Below are 22553 nucleotides of genomic sequence, written 5' to 3' on the forward strand. Positions count from 1 at the left end.
TGCGCCTGTCCTTGGGTGGGAAATGAATGCACTCAGGTGCAGGTTGCCATGCACGCCGGTGCACCTCCTGCTAGACTGCTTCAAGTTCTGCGTGCTACTGCTGAGAGGAGAGGCATAACTAAGGCAAAAATCACATGGCAAAATCACCAATTAGTAACCCCCTCTCAGCACACACAAATAATTAGTAACCTACTCTTGGGAACCTGTGAGGACCTGCTGGATCCCACCTCTGTGTACAGGCTAATCTGAATTCCCCAGATAAGCCTCTACAGCTCAGGCGGCAGAGCTGGGAATCAAACCCGGTTCCTCCAGATTAGATACACAAGCTCTTAACCTCCTACGCCACTGCTGCTCTTAAGTCTGGGCAGTGTGGGATGGGAGACCTCTTGGGACCTCAAGGTACTCAACCTTGAAGGAAAACTGGGGAAACTATCACAAACAAGCTATAGCAGATCATGTTGAACAGGAGATGTTCCATGAGTTTCAATTGCCTTTCCCAATAAAAATTATTTTCTTTCAACGTTTATAACTCGCCTTTCGCCCTGATGGGGACCCAAATCCTTCTCCGTTTTATCAGTGCAGCAACAACCCGGCCCAAGATTGTTTTTAGCAGTGTTTGTTCTTAGTAATATTTTTGGTTATTGTATTTCATTTTATTGAATCTGTCTGGAGTAATATCGCATGGCATGAGCAGCAGTGGCGTAAGAGGTTAAGAGCTCGTGTATCTAATCTGGAGGAACCGGGTTTGATTCCCAGCTCTGCCGCGTGAGCTGTGGAGGCTTGTATGCGGAATTCAGATTAGCCTGTACACTCCCACACACACCAGCTGGGTGACCTTGGGCTAGTCACAGCTTCTCGGAGCTCTCTCAGCCCCACCCACCTCACAGGGTGTTTGTTGTGAGGGGGGAAGGGCAAGGAGATTGTAAGCCCCTTTGAGTCTCCTGCAGGAGAGAAAAGGGGGATATAAATCCAAACTCCTCCTCCTCTTCTTCCTCTTCCTCTTAAGGAACTGGTTTCAAGATTCATTGTGTAAATTCTGTTTAAACATCTGCGTATAAGAAGTGCAAGTCATGCAATAAATAGATAAGTAATGCAGATTTTAAAACACAGTTTTAAAAAGAGTGGTATTCCCACTTTCAGTTTGAAAGCAATGAGGGGAATGGAAGGGCTGAATCTTGGTCTGTCATGACCGGGTTAGGAAATTCCTGATGATTGGAGGGGGGTGGGGATGGTGGAATCTGGGGAGGGCAGAATTTGGAGTAAGGAGGAAATGGCAGCAGAGACCGGACATCCCCGGGTCTATGCAAACACAACCAGAAATGGACCAATTTGACTTTGACTTTATACCTTGCTCATCCCCCTAAATTTCAATTTAACTTGGACGTTGTTGATCGGCGTGGTGTTGTGGTTAAGACTCTAATGTAGTAGACTCTAATGTAGAGAACCAAGTTTGATTCCTTACTCCTCCACCAGAAGCCTGTCGGGTAGGGTTGCCAGCTCTGGGTTGGGAACCACCTGGAGATTTTGGAGGGCGGAGCCTGAGGAGGGAGGAGTTAGGGGAGAGGAGGGACCTTAGCGGGGTATAATGCTATACACCATAGGTGTCAAATTCACGGCCCTCCAGATGCTATGGACTACAGGTCCCATTGTCCCCTGCCAGCATCATGCTGGCAGGGGATGATGGGAACTGTAGTCCATAACATCTGAAGGGCCACGAGTTTGACACCTGTGCTATACGCCCTCCAAAGCAGCCATTTTCTCTAGGAAACAACTCTTGATTGTCTGGAGAACCACTGTAACAGCGGGAGATCTTCAGGTGGTACCTGGAGATTCGCAACTCTACTGCTGAGTGATTTTGGACCAGTCACAGTTTTCGCAGAACTCTCTCAGCCCCACCTGCTTCACAAGGTGCCTTTTATGAGGAGGGGTAGGGATTGTGATTGTAAGATGTTTTGAAACTCCTTAAGGTAGAGAAAAGCAGAGTATAAAAACCAAGGTTCATTCCGCACATGCAGAATAATGCACTTTCAAACTGCTTTCAGTGCTCTTTGAAGCTGTGCGGAATAGCAAAATCCACTTGCAAACAGAAGAAGAAGAAGAAGAGTTTGGATTTAAACCCCCCTTTCTCTCCTGCAGGAGACTCAAAGGGGCTTACAATCTCCTTGCCCTTCCCCCCTCACAACAAACACCCTGTGAGGTGGGTGGGGCTGAGAGAGCTCCGGGAAGCTGTGACTAGCCCAAGGTCACCCAGCTGGCGTGTGTGGGAGTGTACAGGCTAATCTGAATTCCCCAGATAAGCCTCCACAGCTCAGGCGGCACAGCTTGGAATCATACCCGGTTCCTCCAAACAGTTGTGAAAGTGGTTTGAAAACGCATTATTTTGCATGTGCGGAAGTCTTCTTCTGTATTTTCAATGAGTGGGACTGTGGTATTTGCCTCTTCTTCCAAGAGAAAACGTAAACTGTGACCAGCACGAAGCCAAGCTACAGGCTTCTAAGCATTTCACACAGAATACCAGCCACCACCTTTTAACATCATGACCAGTATGATCTGTCCCCGCTCCCAAATATTATTTGAAAAAAAAAATGTGTAACATCTTGCCTGATGAATAGTTCTGGTGAGCTCAAAAGTCTGGTTGTTCCTTATAAAAGGTATTACATGGATTTTATTTTGGTGTGTGTGCGAGTGTCTGTTGTTTGTTTGTTTTTGCTTCTTGGGCCAGCTGACGTAAGATGAAAGACGAAACATTCGTTCCTAGCTCAAGAGCTGATGTGGTGTCTGCCGAGTCTTCTTTAGTTATGCTCAACATAACTAATTTATCCCGTTAGGTTTGTAAGACAACAGTTACATCAGGATTTGTTTATTCATTTATTGCCCTTTTTTCCCCTTCCCGGTGGGTACCCAAAATGACTTCCATCATTCCATCACCTGTCTTCCATTTTATCTTTGCAACAACACGGTGAGGTAGGTTGGGCTGAGACTGTGTGACTGGCCCGAGGACCAGTAAATTTCCAGGGGGTAAATTTCCTCCAGTAAATTTCCAGGGCGGAGCAAGGATTCATACCAGGGTCTCCCAAATCCACGATCAGTGCTGTAACCACTACACCGTGCTGGCTAGGAAGCAATCAACCTCTAGACCAGGGGCTGATGGGAATTGTAGTCCATTAACATCTGGAGTGCCATGTCAGAGCACTGTTGTAACTGGTGTATGTCACAGCCTAATTCTGGGTTTGATTGGTGAAAAACTGTGATTGGCCAGTAAACCAGATATAAGGCTGCAGTGTACTGAGGTCTGAGAGACACTTGTCTTCGCACTGCCTGGCGGAGCACTTTGTCTGTGTGAGCTATACTTGTGAACTAATAAAAGTAGGACAGCTTCTGTGAAGCTGAGCTGCTGTGTGTGTCTGACTTCCTACCAGTGGTGGGATCCAAAAATTTTAGTAACAGGTTCCCATGGTGGTGGGATTCAAACAGTGGCATAGCGCCAATGGGGATGGGCGGGGCACGACAGGGGCGTGGTCAGGCATTTCGGGGGTGGGGCATTAATAATTTCTCTGTTACTGTAAAAAACTCTTACTGTAAAAAAAAAAGTTCCCAATTTCCAGCTGGTATCTTTCTGTCCATAATTTAAACTCATTATAGCAAGTCCTATCGTCTACTGCCAACAGAAACAACTACTTCTCCTCTAATTGACTGCCTGTCAAATACTTAATACTTTCAAATACTTAATTTTGTTTCTAGAAATCAAAAGAAGGATACTTTCCTTAAACAAGGAACTTGACCATATTTCTAAAACATGTTTTGAAAACAGCCCAACAGGGAGAATCATCCCGTGTTCTACCTTCGCTAACCAGCCACATAGGAAACAACAGGACTTTATGATTTTTGGACCTAATGGAATTTCTAACGGAAAAGTGGACCCAATTAGTAACCCCCTCTCGGCACACACAAATAATTAGTAACCCACTCTCGGGAACTGGTGAGAACCTGCTGGATCCCACCTCTGCTTCCTACTGCGTTCCAGTATATTGTGCTACTCTGCTATAGGGGCTTTACCCCATACCTTCACATGCCATAGGTTCGGCTCCACGGCTCTAGACCTTTCTCCCTTTTCAGCCCTGTAAAAAAAGAACACACTTTATGCACACATGAACTCAAGTACCTGGCCACTGAGGCTGCCCACCACCACTCTGCATGAATCCCTGTTCAACGTTTTGTGACACTCAAGAGATCTTGGATCAGAGCAGAAGAGAGTCTGACATTTGCTCCATCTGGCTTGTCTTGTCTGTGATACTTACCAAGGCTAAGCCTTCTCATGTCAGCGAGCGCAATAAAGAAGCCACGGCAAATACAGCAAAGACCTCACTGCCCTGCCGACTGATCTGCTACAAAGGAAGAGACAGGAGGGCTTTAAGAATGCTCATAAAGAGAATGCCGGCAGGCGAGCCCACTAAACTCCGGTCCGGCTTTTGGCCTGAAAATAACCTGCTACGGATCGTTTACAGTTCAGATCGAAAGGGAATGCAAGGATTATAGGAAAGGTCTTGTCTCTTCAGAGGATATTCGTAAGTATGCATAGCTAAGGACTCACGTTATCTGCTATTAAAACACCAAGGATTGGCAAAAGATACCGAAACCGCAAATACATGTGTGGAATTCCAAGGTACATCCTGGCTTAAAGGTGACCTTTGACACGAAAGACAAAGCTAGAGGCCGAGAACGGCTCGGCCGTTTGTCAAAGGACTTCCATGCACAACATGACTTTCTTACTCCCTCTCCTTGCAGCCGTCAGAGTCCCCCTCCCCAAATTCTACACCTAGGAGACTGGTAGGGTTGCCAACTTCCAGGGAGTACTGCAGGAACCACTCTGCACCAATAGCTTTAGGTTCCCAAAACCAATTTAGTTTACAAATATTCCTTATACGCAATTCAAAATCAACCATACTCAATGCCAACAATACTCAACCTGTGGAACAAGCAAAAGTCAAAGAAGTTAGCATTGAACTTATTCCTATATTATTACTTTTAACTGTGTTTTTTTAAATATAATATACCAGTACACTAAACCAAATTGGTTCATTATTATTTGCCACAGAATCAAATCTTTAAATATCAAATATGACACATAAAACAAATGTAGAACTTCTTATAAAAGATAGGTATCTTCTCCAATTTAACTGATACACACTGTCTAATATTTAGGCATGGTAGGATACCTATTGCTGTATTATTTTGCTTTTAACTTGCTAAACAGATCTATTTATATTGCAATTTTATATTAGATTGTATTTTTACATTGCTGTGTAGGGGTATTTACTGTCATTTGCTCTGGCTATTTCTTAAAAAAAAAATCTGAAGTGATCTGAATCCCTTGAAGTCAACCATCAAGTTATGTGGACTATTTTCTTGCTATTGAACTATATTTGAGACTGTAGATTGTGTCTGTGTAAATCTTGATCTATCTATGCCTATTAAAGGTGAATAAAGAATAAAGAATAAAGAAGTTAGCATTGTTGATTTTGAACCTCTCCCTATCTGTTATTCTCCTGTGAGGCAATTAAGTAGCCTGTTCGTTGTTTGGGGACGTTCCAGGTCCTGCCTGTTCGCCCACCCGCTTGTTGTCTGACAGGCTACATCCACTCGAGGGTCCTGAAGTAAAAAAATTGCAGATAACAAGGTTGTTTGTGTCTACGGCACACCAACGGGCTCATACCTGCCTCTTGCTTGTGCATGCCCGCACATTTCCTCCCTGGATAACAACATTGTCTTCAGGAATGGCTTGCGTAGGTGAGGATCACTGAACCTGTTGGGGCATGCCACGGTAACAGAGAGCGCTCTTTTGCTTGCTGCTAAGATATGCTGTGTCAAAGGCTGCCCTTGCCATACAATTTGAGGACACATCCCTTTAGTGCCAGAGGCCCGGCTGCAGCAAATGGAGGTGTTAGAATGGAATGTCACGCTTTGGGCTTGGGGGAATCACGTATTTTAATATGTATATATATTCCTGTGCTTAATAAAAAATGTTCCTGTAGAAAAGAAAAACTGAACATCAGGCAGAGATCTTGCTGAGTCTTCCTTCCACCTGAGCATTTTTTATGTTTGAATAAGCACCAGGGCTGGAATATGCCTGGAGATCTGGGAGTGGAGTTTATGGATGGCATAGGCGTTTCTTATATTAATCTAGAGAACGGGGTTTGATTCCCCACTCCTCCACCTGAGTGGCAGAAGCTTATCTGGTGAACCAGATGTGTTTCCACACTCCTACATTCGTGCTGGGTGACCTTGGGCTAGTCACAGGTCTCTCAGGTACAAATCCTGCCTCTGACATGAAGTGTGCTGGATATGATCTTGGGCTGGTCACTCCCTTTCCTCCTCAGTCACCTCACATGGAATAAAATGGAGGACAGGAATAAATTGGTGGAAGGATGAGAGAATAATAAGCTAAATAAAATAGTTGCTGTCTTCACAGGGCACCAGATGGCCTCCTGGGAGCCTAAAGGTTTTGTGTCAGTGCAGTGAAGTGGCTAAGAATGTCAAACTAGTATCTGGCAGACCCTGGTTCAAACCCCCCCTCGTGCCATGGAAGCCTGCTGTGCAATTTTGAGTCAGTCACACTCTCAGCCAAACTTACTCCCATGAAGAAGAGAAAGAGGATAATGGATTCATACCCCCTCTTTCTCATCTGTAAGGAGACTCAGAGGGGCCTACAAGCTCCTTTCCCTTCTTCTCCCCACAACAGAAACCTTTTGGAGAAGCAGTGGCGTAGCAGTTAAGAGCAGGTGTACTGTAATCTGGAGGAACCGGGTTTGATTCCCCGCTCTGCCTCCTGAGTTGTGGATAGGGTTGGTCAATACCAGCCAGATTCGTCCCAATTCGGAGTTGGCCCAAATTCGGATCGGATTGGCCGAATTCCGAACCTTGCAGATTTGGACTGGGCCGAATCTGTGGGAAAATCCGGGAATTGGGGGTGTTTTTTTATTTTTTGGGTGTTTTCCCACATTCCGGCCTGCAGGGGGCACATTTTTGACATATTGGCACCAAAATTTCAGGGTATCATCAGGGGACTGTCCTTATGCTACCCCCCAAGGTCGGTGAAGTTTGGTTCAGGGGGGCCAAAGTTATGGACCTTCAAAGGGGGTGTCCCTATCCCCCATTGTTTCCAATGGGAATAAGGAGATTGGGGCTACCCCTTTGAAGGTCCATAACTTTGGCTCCCCTGAACCAAACTGCACCAAACTTTGGGGGGTATCATCAGAATAGTCTCCTGATGATACCCTGAAATGTTGGTGCCAATATGTCAAAAATGCGCCCCCTGAAGGCACCCCCTGAAATTTGTCCAAGATTCTTTGTTCTACATTTACACAATCCATTGCTGTCAATGGGGAATTTCTGGCGGTGCCTGCAGGGGGTGAATTCTTAAGGCTAGCAGCACCAACCCTTCAGGGTATCACCTGGAGACACTCCTGATGACACCCCCCCAAGTTTGGTGAAGTATGGATCAGGGGGACCAAGGTATGGACCCTCAAAGGGGGTGCTCCATCCCCCATTGTTTCCAATGGGAGCTAATAGGAGATGTGGCGACACCTTTGAGGGTCCATAACTTTGGCCCCCCTGAACCACACTGCACCAAACTTGGGGGGTAGCATCAGAACAGTCCCCTGATGATACCCTGAAATTTTGGTGCCGATATGATTTAAAATGCGCTCCCTGCAGGCCAAAACGTGAAAACACAAAAAAAAAATAAAAACGCAATTCAGCTGGTGATCCGAATCTCATGGATTCGGATCTGATGGGATTTGGACAGCTCAGATTCGGCCCCTGCTCGTCTGAATCTGTCTGAATCAGTGCAGATTCGGTCAAAATCCAGATTCGGACTGTCCGAATCTCCAACCCTAGTTGTGGAGGCTTATCTGGGGAATTCAGATTAGCCTGTGTACTCCAACACACGCCAGCTGTAATCTGGAGGATTATACTCCCATGAAGAATACTCCCTTCCCCCCTCACAACAAACACCCACCTCACAGGGTGTTTGTTGTGAGGGGGGAAGGGCAAGGAGATTGTGAGCCCCTTTGAGACTCCTACAGGAGAGAAAGGGAGGATATAAATCCAAACTCTTCTTCTTCTTCTTACCTCACAGAGTTTTCCTAAGGAGAAAATGGAGGAGAGGAGAATGATGTAAGCTACTTCAGGTCCCCACTGGGGAGAAAGGTGGGGTACAAATGAATTAAAAAATGAAACAGAAAATATAAACAAAGGCTTGGATTGCTGCCTATATTTGGCTACTATGCAGGAGGAGGATTGCAATGTCACACAATGTATGGCTTCTAGCGTTATCTAACGGCTAAAATTCTGGGACTCTGAATCAGCCACGTCCCCCAGCATTTGTTCCCTTGACTCTGTCCGTGTCTATTGCCCTCAACAAATATCTTGCTTTCTACCTGTCCAATTTAGTAGCAAAACGATCAAATAAAAACCCCAAATGACCTCCTGGGCAAAATACCTTCGGAGCATGGTTCCAGGACTGTAGCCCCTGGCCTTCAGTCTGTGACAGGGATAATCTACAAAGCAAGAGACTTCTCCCCCCCCTTCTTTGTTCTTTTCTTTTCTTTTTTAAAGTCACTTTAGGATTTCTCCTGGGTGGACTCTGTTACAAAAAGAGGAACAAAACAAGCCTTCGTTTGCTGTGCAGTAAAAGCAGAGCCCTCGGGAGGCTGCTGGCATAGCAGCATCCAGACGCAGGAGATAAATGGCATGGCAGCGCCGGCACCCAAGAGACCAGTAAGTGTGATTGGCTTCACAGAGGGACCGAGTGATTTGGTGACCCTGGAAGTGAGGTCACCGTCAACAGAGATGGGAGGCATAAGGCCACTTCTTAGCTGGGGAGTTTGGCATTTTTCAAATATATGGTAATAATGGCAAAAGTGTATTGGGTGAGGGGCTACGGCTCAAGGGGTGAGCATCTGCTTTGATTGCAGAAGGTCTCAGGTTGTCAGGCCCCAGATCTGCCGATCAATACACGACTCTAAATTTCAGTCAGAAGCCTTTATTGACAGACATCGGCATGGCTCAAAGAAGCCAGTTCTAAAGAACTGGTTGTGGGTACAATCTTATATTCCCAAAGAAGAAGAAGAGTTTGGATTTATATCCCCCCTTTTTCTCCTGCAGGAGACTCAAAGGGGCTTACAATCTCCTGGCCCTTCCCCCCTCACAACAAACATCCTGTGAGGTAGGTGGGGCTGAGAGAGCTCCGAGAAGCTGTGACTAGCCCAAAGTCACCCAGCTGGTGTGTGTGGGAGTGTACAGGCTAATCTGAATTCCCCAGATAAGCCTCGCAGAGCTGGGAATCAAACGCGGTTCCTCCAGATTAGATACATGAGCTCTTAACCTCCTACGCCACTGCTGCTCCGAGTTGCCCCATTCCCTATTTCACACCTCATATCAAAGCCAAACAAGACAGGAATGCTCAAGCCGTTACTTTCTCAAGGCCAGCAGGGAGAGTTAAAGCGAGGTGCTGCTGGCACTTGGTTGCTTCTAAGTCACTACAAGTTGCAATTCAAAGGAAGGTGGGAGACAGAGAGTAAACCAAAGGTCCATTAGCATGACAGAATATATGGCCCCCTCTGATGTCCGGAAGACCCTTCCTGACACAGGTTCAACCTCTGGCATCTCCAGTTGAAGGATTAGGTCAGGGGTGGCCAACCTATGGTTCTCCAGATGTTCATAAACTACAATTCCCATCAGCACCTGCCAGCATGGCCAATTGGCCAGGGGCTGATGGGAATTATAGTCCATGAACATCTGGAGAACCATAGGTTGGTCACCCCTAGATTATGTAGTAGGTGATGTGAAGCACCTCTGCCAGAGATTCTGGAGAGCTGTTGCCAGTCTGAGTAGACAATACTGACTTTGGTGGACCATTTTCTGATTCGGTATAACACAGCTTCATGTGTTCATGCACAGCTGGAGGGACAGCGTGGTGTAGTGGTGAAGAGCAGGTGGACTCTGATCTGGAGAACCCAGTTTGATTCCTCACTCCTCCACCTGAGTGGCAGACTCATATCCGGTGAACTGGATTTGTTTCCCTGCTCCTACACATGAAGCCTGCTGGGTGACCTTGGGCCAGTCACAGTTCTCTTAGAGCTCTCTCAGCCCCACCAACCTCAAAAGAAAAAGAAGAGTTGGATTTATATCCCCCCTTACTCTTCTTCAAGGAGACTCAAAGGGGCTGACAATCTCCTTGCCTTTCCCCCCCTCACAACAAACACCCTGTGGGGTGGGGCTGAGAGAGCTCAGAAGAACTGTGACTAGCCCAAGGTCACCCAGCTGGCGTGTGTGGGAGTGCACAGGCTAATCTGAATTCCCCAGATAAGCCTCCACAGCTCAGGCAGCAGAGCGGGGAATCAAACCCGGTTCCTCCAGATTACAGTACACCTGCTCTTAACCACTACACCACTGCTTCTCCATAAGGTTTCTGTTGTGGGGAGAAGAAGGGAAAGGAGCTTGTAGGCCCCTCTGAGTCTCCTTACAGATGAGAAAGAGCGGGTGTGACTCCATAATCCTCTTTCTCTTCTTCATGGGAGTATTCTCTAATCATGCACAGGTGTCAAACTCGTGGCCCTCCAGATGTTATGGACTACAGATCCCACCATCCCCTGCCAGCATCATGCTGGCAGGGGATGATGGGAGCTGTAGTCCATAACATCTGGAGGGCTGCGAGTTTGACGCCAGTTGAGGATAGTTTTCAGCTGAGAGCCATGGATATTTGAGAAGCAGTTTATATGCATGTGGATACACAACCCTTCCCTGCCCACTCCCTTTTCCACTGCAACACCTACCATTGATTTCCAAATGCCTCTTGGCCTGGAGGCATATTTTCATCTACTGAATTCCATCCAGAGGCATGCTTTATTCTCGTGTCATTTTTTTAAAAAACGACCCACACTCAGAGGAGCCCAGTGGGAGTTCCACAACTGAGAAATGCAGAGAGGTAGCAGGGAACCTTCTTGAAGTTTAAGAACATAAGAACATTAATTAAGAACATAATTAAGAACATGAGAACATAAGAACAAGCCAGCTGGATCAGACCAGAGTCCATCTAGTCCAGCTCTCTGCTACTCGCAGTGGCCCACCAGGTGCCATTGGGAGCTCACGTGCAGGAGGTGAAAGCAATGGCCTTCTGTGGCTGTTGCTCCCGAGCACGGATTGTTAAGGCATTTGCAATCTCAGCTCAAGGAGGTAGCCATAGATCGACTTCTCCTCCATAAATCTGTCCAAGCCCCCTTTAAAGCTATCCAGGTTAGTGGCCATCACCACCTCCTGTGGCAGTATATTCCAAACGCCAATCACACGTTGCATGAAGAAGTGTTTCCTTTTATTAGTCCTAATTCTTCCCCCCAGCATTTTCAATGGATGCCCCCTGGTTCTCGTATTGTGAGAAAGAGAGAAAAATTTCTCTCTGTCAACATTTTCTACCCCAGGCATAATTTTATAATCTTCAATCCTATCCCCCCTCAGACGTCTCCTCTCCAAACTAGAGTCCCAAACGCTGCAGCCTGTGCTTGACCTGGATGCAGAGGCGTATTTAGGGGAAATATAGCCCCTGCAAAACCTGAGTTTGCAGGCCCCTTCCCCCACCACTACCAAAAACTGTTTTTTGAAGTCATTGTATAGACCTGGAAGGAGGTGGGACTCCCCACGTGACCAAATTGCCTCAGCCTGGTGACATTTGACCCCATATATTCCCCTTTGCCTGGATGGGCAGGACTAGGCCAATGTCACCAGATCTTGGAAACTAAGCAGGGTCAGCTCTGGTGAGTGTTTGGATGGGAGACCACCAAGGAAGTCCAGGGCTGCGACACAAAATCATGAAGGGATGCCAGCTCCGATTGAGGGTACTTTCTACCACCAGTTCTACCACATTCCTGTGTCAGAAGCCATTGGATTACCCTGGGCACCAAAGTGGGGACAGTTGCTCTAGCTGCACCTTTGGTAGGTCCAGCAAGGCCATCCTTAGTTTATTTCTGTTGGAGTAAGAGCGACTCAATATGCCTGGACATTGTGAAGAGCTAAATCTCTCTAAGTGTATAAGTATTATCTCTTGGTGGGATGTTTCTCTCTTTGTCTGTACCTGGAAGCTGCCCTCTGACCCCTCCTCCTTGTCTCTCAGAAGCCATTGTCCTTTGTCTCACTTTCCACATGGACCTGCATGGAGTCAAATGCTTCTACAGGTATCTCCTATAGAAGCAAATATTTCATACTTGCACGCACGTGACGCCGGATTAACTGGCCACTTGTATAGGGAAGTGTATTCTTTAGATTAGAAGTCATGTCTTCCTTTGAACTGCAACAAGAATGTGAAGACAATCTACTTGAATAAATGTCCATTTTACATTTTTGCAATTTACTTCTTGGGAGGACTGATTTTTCTGCACTCCATAATCACACTTCCAGGATTAGGCAAACTCAGCTATTTTAACAAATATTCCCAACAGTTCCCCCTTTTGACCGACTGAAGCGCAAGAACTTTCCATGTGGATTTGCAGACAAGTGACTATGCTGGAAAGAATTTCAAACATTCCCTTTCTTTCCTCCTTTTTGAGCACCAGTGCATTCCTTTTCAAACGTCTCAGGACGATTCCACATGTTGAGGCTACCATGTTGGAATTAGTCTTTCGACAACTTGGACAGCTCGACGCCCACAACTTTTCAAAACGGCCTTTGATTCGGGTGGCTGCTGACAGCCTCGCTCCAGGTTGCTGTCATCAAGACATTCCGTTCCCTTTCCTTCTCACATGGACTGAGCAGAATCCATTCCACGGATAAAATATACAAGCTGGTTCATCAGAGGCATATCTCGGGAAAATGTAGCCCGGTGCAAAATCTCAGTTTTCTGCTCCCTGTCCCGCAATACGGGCGGCCGCCCTCCCCCACCACGACCAAACTTTTTTTTTTTGCACCAAGTCTTGAATTCAGTGTATGAACCCGGGAGGGAGGGGTGTGAAGGACAATTTTCGCACCCCGTGTGACTAAATGGCCGCAGCCTAGGGACATTTGGCCCCCTAAGTCCCCCTGGGCAGTACGCCTCTGTGGTTTATTTCACGTTATTCTCCAGCTGAACAGATGTCAATTCAGTGTGAGGCTTGCCTTACAATACCTGGGGGTTAAAAACAAACAGCTTTGTGGAAGATTTGAGAATACATGAACACATAAAGCTGTGTTATACTGAGTTAGACTCTTTTCCACTCTTTTCTACCAGTGGCTACCACATTCAGTGAACTTCCACGTTCAGGAGGCAACATCAGGGCAACACATAGGCCTCTATGCCCTTTGTCAGACCACCAGAAGAACTGGTTGGCCACTGTGTGAGACAGAGTGCTGGACTAGATTCATGCATGTTTTGTGTACTTTTGTATGGTGGAAGGTTTTGTGTTTATACTGTTCCAGATTATTAAGGCACCTTAATTACTTTTTCATCTCACTAAGTAAATGGTTTAGTTCAGCACAGGTGTGTTGCTGTATGAGTGTCGATTTGTAATAGCAGTAGGACTGGCGGTGGTTTCATATTTATACTTGACTAGAGGAACCACTGGTCTAATCCAGCCCAGACCTTCTTGTGTACTTACATTACTGGGATAGCTAAAGATAATATCTGTACTTTCACTGCTTGTGGGAGAAGAGAGGGAAATTCACCAGGCGAGTGCAGGGGTGGCCAAATTTGCTTCAGGTAACCTATAAATGGGGTCTAATTGTCTGTCTTGTCTGGTCTGGTCCTGATGGAATTAGTTCGCCAGGCCTGCCCTTTGCTGTGGTTCACTCGCTCCAATAGCAGCCGGGCCACCGTTGTGGAGCGTTCTTTGTGGAGAGGCATGTCTGGTCTGGCCCCGCTTGGATCGCTGTTCTTCTCTGGAATGCTCACCCGCATGTCTCATGTCCGCACGTCTAACGGCTGCGCGATCGCCTTGAGCGCGTGCCCAGTCGTACCTCCATGGAGAGATTTTAATCTGTTTTATAAGCAAAACGTTAACCATCCCGAATGGCGCTCGGATGCACAGCCTGGGTTTGAGTTGAACGAGAGGAATGTTGTGTTCTGTTTCGTAAGGAGAAAAATCTACGGTTGTTTCTTGATTTCTTTACGCTGATAACCATATATATATATATCCTGGGCTTCTGGAACAGCTCCTTGGGTTCTCCCTACTTTCAGTTTGAGACAATTAGTTGTTATTCTTTGGGAGGTAGCCAGAAGCAACGAGCGGGTGCTTTCCAAATGTTTGGTGTAGAGCAAAATAATTTCAATAGCCAGTGGCTGATTATTTTAATTAAGTTTCTCCTGGCACTCGGAGTCTTCCCGGTTACCAAAACAAAAGCTTCCCTAGCATTGGGAGATTCACGTATTTGGAGAGATCTGTAGTTGAAATACAGGCATACATTGAAAATGCTGGGGTGCGGGGGGGGGGGGGGAGAATTAGGACTAATAAAAGGAAACATTTCTTCATGTAATGCGTGATTGGCTGCCACAGGAGGTGGTGATGGCCACTAACCTGGATAGCTTTCAAAGGGGCTTGGACAGATTGATGGAGGAGAGGTCGATCTATGGCTACCAATCTTTTTTTAAAAGTTTTTATTAAAAGCATAAACTTCATTACAAAGATTCAATAATCTTACATATCATCATTGCTACATTGCCATTAATCTTAAAAAAAGAACTAAACATTTAATTAAAAGAAAAATATAAATAAACCGAAACTTCCGTTCATTGTGCGAGAAATCTCATTTAACCTTCTAATTCCGTAGATATAGGTCTATATAACAAAATTATATTGTATCTTTCATGTAGATTATTCTCCAGTCAGATAAACATAAAACAGTATTTCTTATACTTTCCCCCCCATTTTTGAGATTATTATAGTTATGTTATATTATGGCTCTTTCTTTGAGCCTTTTCTAAACTTTATATTATTATTATTTATAACTCTTTAGGTTACTTCTCAGAGCGTGCTATGGCTACCAATCTTGATCCTCCTTGATCTGAGATTACAAATGCCTTAGCAGACCAGATGCTTAGGAGCAGCAGCAGCAGCAGCAGGCCATTGCTTTCACGTTCTGCAGGTGAGCTCCCAAAGGCATCTGGTGGGCCACTGCGAGTAGCAGAGTGCAGGCTCTTTCTCATGTTCTTATGTAATGCCTTCCTCCTAATCCACTGATTCTCTGACGTATGTAGCAGAGAAAGTGAGTGCTCAGACCAGAGATGGGGTCGCCTCACAAATGATTGACGAAGGTAGAACTTAGTGCTCATGTGCGACCTTGCAAGTGTAGGTAATTCTCTCTGGTAAGAGGTACCTTTGCATTACAAGCAGAGTGCACAGAGGCAAAGCACAGCAGAGCTTTCCAGAGCATGCGTGTGTGTGCTGGCAACAAAGAAAACTTGAGAGGCAATTCATAGTTTCTAACCAATAAGAGGAATCTTTATTAGTGAACTCCATTCTGGATAGAAAAGTGGAGAGATGGGTTCTCTATTCTAATCTATCTGGCTAGATGGTGGGAGATGCAGTCTGCATCCCTCTGCACACATGGTGAGAGGAGAAGCAGCAGGAAGGAAGGAAGGAAGTTCCCTGAGAGTAGAAATCTACATATCAAAGGGATACTGTCAATGTGATAAAGGTGTCCAGCCAGTGGTGGGATCCAAAAATTTTAGTAACAGGTTCCCATGGTGGTGGGATTCAAACTGTGGCGTAGCGCCAATGGGGCTGGGCGGGGCACGACAGGGGCGGGGCTGGGGCATTCCTGGGCGGGGCTGTGGCAAGGACGCAGCCGCTGCGCCGGTCCTTGGGTGGGAAATGCACGCAGGCGCAGGCTGCCACGCACGCTGGTGCACCTCCTGCTAGACTGCTTCAAGTTCTGTGCGCTACTGCTGAGAGGAGGGGCGTAACTAAGGCAAAAATCACATGGCAAAATCACCAATTAGTAACCCCCTCTCAGCACACACAAATAATTAGTAACCTACTCTCGGGAACCTGTGAGAACCTGCTGGATCCCACCTCTGTGTCCAGCGCCTTGACCCTCTCTAACTATCTGACTCACTGATAAGTCCTCCTCTGTCACTGAGGCAGGAAATAGCATACAGTCCTTCATTTCCAACAGCAAGAGGGCAAGTACAGTGGAAGGAAAAGAAGAGTTTGGTTTTATCCCCTGGTTTTCTTTCCTGTAAGGGGACTCATGGTGGTTTACAAACTCCTATCCCTTCTTCTCCCCACAACAGACAGTCCCCTGTCCCCCCCCCCCTTTCCTACTGCCTGTGGCCAGTGGTGGGATCCAAAAATTTTAGTAACAGGTTCCCATGGTGGTGGGATTCAAACTGTGGCATAGCGCCAATGGGGCTGGGCAGGGCACGACGGGGGCGTGGCTGGGCATTCCGGGGGCGGGGCATTCCTGGGAGGGGCTGTGGCAAGGACGCAGCTGCTGCAACGGTCCTTGGAAACGAATGCACGCAGGCGCAGGCTGCCATGCACGCCGGTGCACCTCCTGCTAGACTGCTTCAAGTTCTGCGCTCTACTGCTGAGAGGAGGGGTGTAACTAAGGCAAAAATCACATGGCAAAATCACCAATTAATAACCCCCTCTCGGCACACACAAATAATTAGTAACCTACTCTCGGGAACCTGTGAGAACCTGCTGGATCCCACCTCTGCCTATGGCTCCTCTGAGCAGGTGATGGAGATTTCCCAAAAAATGTAGTACTTCTTCCAATAAAAGTGGCAAGTGGCATAGGATCGACCTAGGAATTGCTGGAAACTCTATGGTAAAACCCTAACACAAATATACTGCTGAGTAATGGCCCTTGTGAACATGGGCTTTTTGGATCTAGAAGAGTTGGGCATTCTCTCAAGACACGTCCCTGATCTTGATTCTCAGAGGTTGTCTGAGGAAAAGAGGGGCCACACTTATCCAAGGGCTGTAACCAGAGGTGGGATCCAGCAGGTTCTCACCAGTTCCCCAGAGTGGGTTACTAATGATTTGTGTGTGCCGAGCGTGGGTTCCTAATTGGTTCCGCTTCCAGCTCCACTCTCTCGCCTCCCCGAGAGGCATACTGCCTTTTGAACGGGAAGGTTCCATATAGCAATTGCGACTAATAATGTAACTCCCCGAACTGGGTTAATCCCTTTCAGGTACTGCAATTCATTGATTCTCAGCCTTCGTGACTTTTATCTCACCAGTCTCTATCAAAGAACTTGAGTGTTTCTACCCATTGCTGTGTTCAGATTTGTGAGTTGGGGCATTTTCTATAATGTGATGATGATTTAGAAATGACCTGGTGCAAAAAAAAAATTTGGGGGTCATGGTGGGGTGGCTGCCCATGGGGCATCCAACTCAGGCTTTTCCCAGGGCTCAGGTTTGCCTAGGTACTCCTCTGCCCCTTTTGCTGGTGAGGGAACCGGTTACTAAAATTTTTGGATCCCACCACTGACTGTCACCTCCTTCCTTTTGAATCAGCACCAGTGGTATTGGGGAGGGAAGGAAGTCGAATTTGTTGCTGTGGCAACCACTGAGGTGGGGCAGGTAACTAGATGTGCTTCCAGAGAGCCCCCCTGGGAGTTAATGGAACCCATCAACTAGAAATCTCTTGGCAGGGAGGAAAAGAGGAAACAGATTATATTATTGGCCACATTCTATTACAGAAGTAAAATGTACATATGCACAACATTTCCAGAGGGCCCCTCTTGACTTAATTTTTTTTTTAAAGAAACGTGTTCTGGTTGATCAGTTGACATCACTCAACTGGCTTCCTGAAACTGACTTCTGTTGGGATCGAACTCAGGTCGTGAGCAGAGCTTTGAGTGCAGTGCTGGAGCTTACCACTCTCCCCATAGCTCCTTACCTTTCAGACTAAAAGTGCACTATAAATGGCACTCCACTGAAAGGCCAGTTTGTATGCTATATTATTTTCACATATTTTGAAAGTTTTATTACCAGTTTTAATCCCTGTGGAAATGTTCCTGATAGTTTTTCTTGTCCGAATTTTAAAGTTGTGTTGTTTTTATTGTCCTGCTGGTTTTTTAATGCTGATTATCTGCCCTGAAACTCAGGTAATAGCGGTGCCCTCGGTTTTATGGAATCGAGTAATTCGTCCCTGGAAAGGAATCGACGAAAACCAAAATCGGCATTTTAAAACCGAGGCACCATTTCCCCATAGGAATCAATGTAAATCCAATTAATCCGGCTGGAGGCACTCCTAAAAAAGTGCCTTGAACGGATTAATTGGTTCCTCAAACCCTTCAGCCGGGAGGCAGAGGTGGAGCTCACTTATTTGGGCAATGACATCAGGGGTGTCACTGCCCGTTTTCGTGGACTTTTCGTCCGCTTCGGTTTTTTCGTGGAGCTTTTTTCTGGGCAAACTTTTTCTGGGCGCTTTTGAGGATCTAAAAAACCTAGAGGCAATCAGACACAAACCGGTGACAAATTTTGCCCAGAAAAAGTCGACAAAAACCTAAGTCAACTATAACCGAGGTACCACTGTACATACTTATATAAAAATGTGATATATAAGTTGATAAAATTAGTATGAAATATTTAAGGAACAACTACAGTTTTTATGGTAGAGAGATATAGAGATATATATGTATAAATGAAAATGAATTTAATACTTGTTTATATTTAAGTAGAATTGTATGAGTATGGGTAAATATCTATTTGCTGTTACTATAATTTATCTGCTGTTATTACATAGTATGAAGATGATAGGTAGACAATAATTAGAATTAATTTAGAGTTAAAATATTAGGATAATATAAGTTGGTGGATAAATTAAGTTAATGAATCGAAAGGGAAGGAAATATATGTAATAAAGAACTCTTTTGTCTTATGTAAATGAATAGGTAAATGAAGGAGTGTATGGAAGTACATGTGTGAATAAAAATGTGAAAATACGGAAATATAAAAATGTATATATGTATAGATAGAGTTGTATATATATGTATAGATAGAGATGTATATATACACACCGGAGCATATACATGTGGGTTTGGATATCTTGATAGATCTCCAGGTTTCGTTTAAATCCACAAGAGGAAGTGGAAAATAATAATAAATAGGTGTATATAGGGTTCTGAATTGAAGATAATTTGGAGCAAATAATAAAGAATATGCAAATATATAGTATGGTTAGAGAAGATGATAAGGAAATTGACAAGAATTATTAAAGGATAAAAAGATAATTCTGTCTTCACCATGATATGAAGTAAAAATAATGAATCTGAAGATTTTGGTTAACAATATTAATGGGTTAAACATACCACAAAAACGTAGGACATTTTTTCAATTCTTGTATAAACAAAGGTGTGATATAATATGTATTCAAGAAACGCATATAAAAAGAAAAGATGAAGAACTAATTAAAAGGAAATCCCTTGGGGAACTTTTTTTTTTCCATAAGTTGCAATATAAGGGGAAAAAAAAGGGGAATTGTGTTATATATTAAACAACATTTAAAGCCGACACTGATCTTTGGGGACCCCCATGCAAGATATACATCGGAGTAGAAATAAATGTGCTAGGGGAAAAAATACTGCTGCTAGGGGTAATATGCACCTAATGAAAAAAAACAGGAATATTATAAAAACCTAACAAAAATATTAGCAGATTACCATTACGAAAATGTGGTCTGTATGGGGGACTTCAATGGGATCGTAGATCCATGTAAAGATAGAACAGTGGTTAAAAAACTAAGAAAAAGGGGTAAATAGAACTAATTCAGCAAAACTACCCCAAGTTTTCTTTGACATGATGGAAAGCTACCACTTAAAGGATGTCTGGAGGGAAAAATGGGGAGAGGCTAAAGATTACACCTTCTACTCACATAGGCATAACTCCTCTACCCGAATAGACATGATATGGACATCACCATATTTATTGACCAAAACTAAAGACATTTCCCTACTACCGAAAAACTTGTCCGATCACAATCCGATTACATGGCAACTGGAATTTGATACAAAGCCAAGGACATGGAAATTAAATGATTATATTCTAGAAAACAAAGAAGTAGAAAAAGAATGCAGAAAAAATATAATAGAATATTTTCAATTTAACGAAGGAACGGTAGAGGATATAAAAGTCATATGGGATGCCCACAAAGCTTTCATCAGAGGAATACTAATACAAGAAAGAAGTAAACTTAGGAAAAAGAAAGAAGAAAGACAAAAAGAGATAATGAAAGAACTTACCTCTCTGGAACAGCAACAACAACAACAACCCAGAAGTAAAAAAATAACAAATAAAATTAAAATCTTGAAAGATTTACTACACGATCAATGGCAATTAGAAGCCTTAAATAAAGACAGCAGGCAAATCTACATGGGTATGGAACTCCAGAAATTAGGCACCACAATGGAACTGGCCCTGCCTCTTGCAGTCCAAAAGGTTGGAGCGCATACAGGAGGGTTTCTAAACATTTTAACTGCTGGCCAGGTATATATGACAGAAGATGTTCTTTGAAGTATCCTGGTCTCAGATGACTGAAGGCTTTAAAGATAATAGAAGAAGAGTTTGGATTTATATCCCCCCTTTCTCTCCTGTAGGAGACTCAAAGGGGCTTACAATCTCCTTGCCCTTCCCCCCTCGCAACAAACACCCTGTGAAGTGGGTGGGGCTGAGACTCAGTCTCAAGAGCGATTGTGACTTCACCTGAAGGTCACCCAGCTGGCGTGTGTGGGAGTGCACAAGCTAATCTGAATTCCCCAGATAAGCCTCCACAACTCAAGCGGCAGAGTGGGGAATCAAACCCGGTTCCTCCAGATCAGAGTGCACCTGCTCTTAGCCACTACGCCACTGCTACTCCAGAGATCCAGTTCCAGAGATCTTGAACACCCCAAAAAAGCGAAACAAATCCTCACTGTTGAAAACACTGTTTGGTGGGTCTTATATTTTGCAGAAACGCTGTTTTTGTAAAATGGCGATTTTCATACAGGGTTCACACTCTAGGAAGCACTTCTGAGCTACAGGAGTAAGCACAATTACACAGCCTGCTGGGAGAAACATGGTGGGTTTCCCCCTTTTCCTCTTATAAAAAAAAAGCATTTAAATTACGGTAGCTTGAATAAGGCAGACTTCAATAAGAGCAGGATACGCTGTGGGGTATCTTCACCACCACACGCTTCAGGGTTACGTTCCAGTTCCTTTCTACCGGCTGATCTTGGCAGGAGATCATAGCCACGTCCATTGTTAGCTTGGCCTAACATGCTTCATAGCTGGAACCAGACTTCCCCTCGCATTTTCAGCTGAATTGTTACCGCATCCCCCAAAGTCTGGGCAGCTATTTTTACTTAGCTGTGTTTCCCTTCTTATTCAGTGGAACAAAATTAGAAGTCATGGTTCCTCAGGTACCATTGGTCTACTAGGTAAAAATGAAATAAATGTTTGATGTTCAGCAATAATGCCCTTCCAATGAAAAAGCTGTTGATTTTCTCTCTGTCCGTCAACCAAGTTAATTGTACATGTCCAACCCCTCCATCCATCAACCAAATTAAACATATTTGTATATGTCCAAAACCTCCGTGTGAACTTTCTTCCATGGCGGATAACTTCTTTGCAAGAAACTCATTGTTACAAGTGGAAGAAGAAGAATTTAGATTTATGCCCCTCCTTTCTCCTGCAAGGAGACTCAAGGTGGTTTACAAGCTCCTTTCCCTTCCTCTCCCCACAACAGACACCTTGTGGGGTAGGTGGGGCTGAGAATGTTCTGAGAGAACTGTGACTAGCCCAAGGTCACCCAGCAGGAATGTCGGAGTGCGGAAACACATCTAGTTCACCAGATAAGCCTCTGCCACTCAGGTGGAGGTGTGGGAATCAAACCCGGTTCTTCAGATTAGAATCTACCTGCTCTTAACCACTACATCACGTTGGCTGTCATTAATATTGCTCAGGGACGGCACCCCCAGATTCCCGTTGGGACCCAGAAGGCACAGGAGAAGCCCCAGGAGGAAGAGTTACCCAGGTCAGCAGTGTGGGGAGGGGCTAAATTGATCTCAACCCTCCCCTCCTTCTTGGCTTGCTACAGCTATGGGGAGTATTGCCTGTCTCACCCAGCAGCCTGGATTCCCATAGAGCAGTGGGAAGAAAAATGGGGGAGGGATACAATGGCCCATTCCGCACAACCCAACTAAAGTGTTTTGAGGCAGGAAATAAAACATTTCCTTCTTGGAGTTCTGCAACGTTTTTAGCCCGGAACATTTTATTTTCAGCCTCAAAACATTTTATTTGCATGCTGTTTCTTAGTCATTCTTTTTCTGAATTTTTTTTCAGAAACCTTTTCACTTGCTGTGTGACCTTTTAAAGAAATTTCCCATGCCTCGTTGGCGACATTTTCTGAGCTCATGCTGGCCCTCTCACTGTATTGCTGTGCTTTAAAAAAAATTGCAGGGGGGGGGGGGGGCGGGATCGTGTCTTCAAAGCTGCAAAGACATGATCCCTAAAGAATTGTAGCTTGAGGCTTTGAAGTCTCATAGCATTTGGATCCATGGAGGTTAAAAAACAACAGAAAACGGTGGCCAGGAATCGTTTCAA

At 45.0% G+C, this 22553-nt stretch overlaps 1 long non-coding RNA gene across 1 annotated transcript; it reads left to right on the top strand.

Moving 5' to 3' along the window:
- Positions 1-1098: 1098 nt before the first annotated feature.
- On the top strand, positions 1099-19407 carry LOC125427331. The gene is made up of 3 exons (XR_007243667.1): positions 1099-1109; positions 4025-4030; positions 19061-19407. It is a non-coding gene; the product is annotated as an uncharacterized LOC125427331 (long non-coding RNA).
- Positions 19408-22553: the final 3146 nt, after the last annotated feature.

Source organism: Sphaerodactylus townsendi, linkage group LG02, assembly GCF_021028975.2.
Source record: "Sphaerodactylus townsendi isolate TG3544 linkage group LG02, MPM_Stown_v2.3, whole genome shotgun sequence".
Lineage (NCBI taxonomy): Eukaryota > Metazoa > Chordata > Lepidosauria > Squamata > Sphaerodactylidae > Sphaerodactylus > Sphaerodactylus townsendi.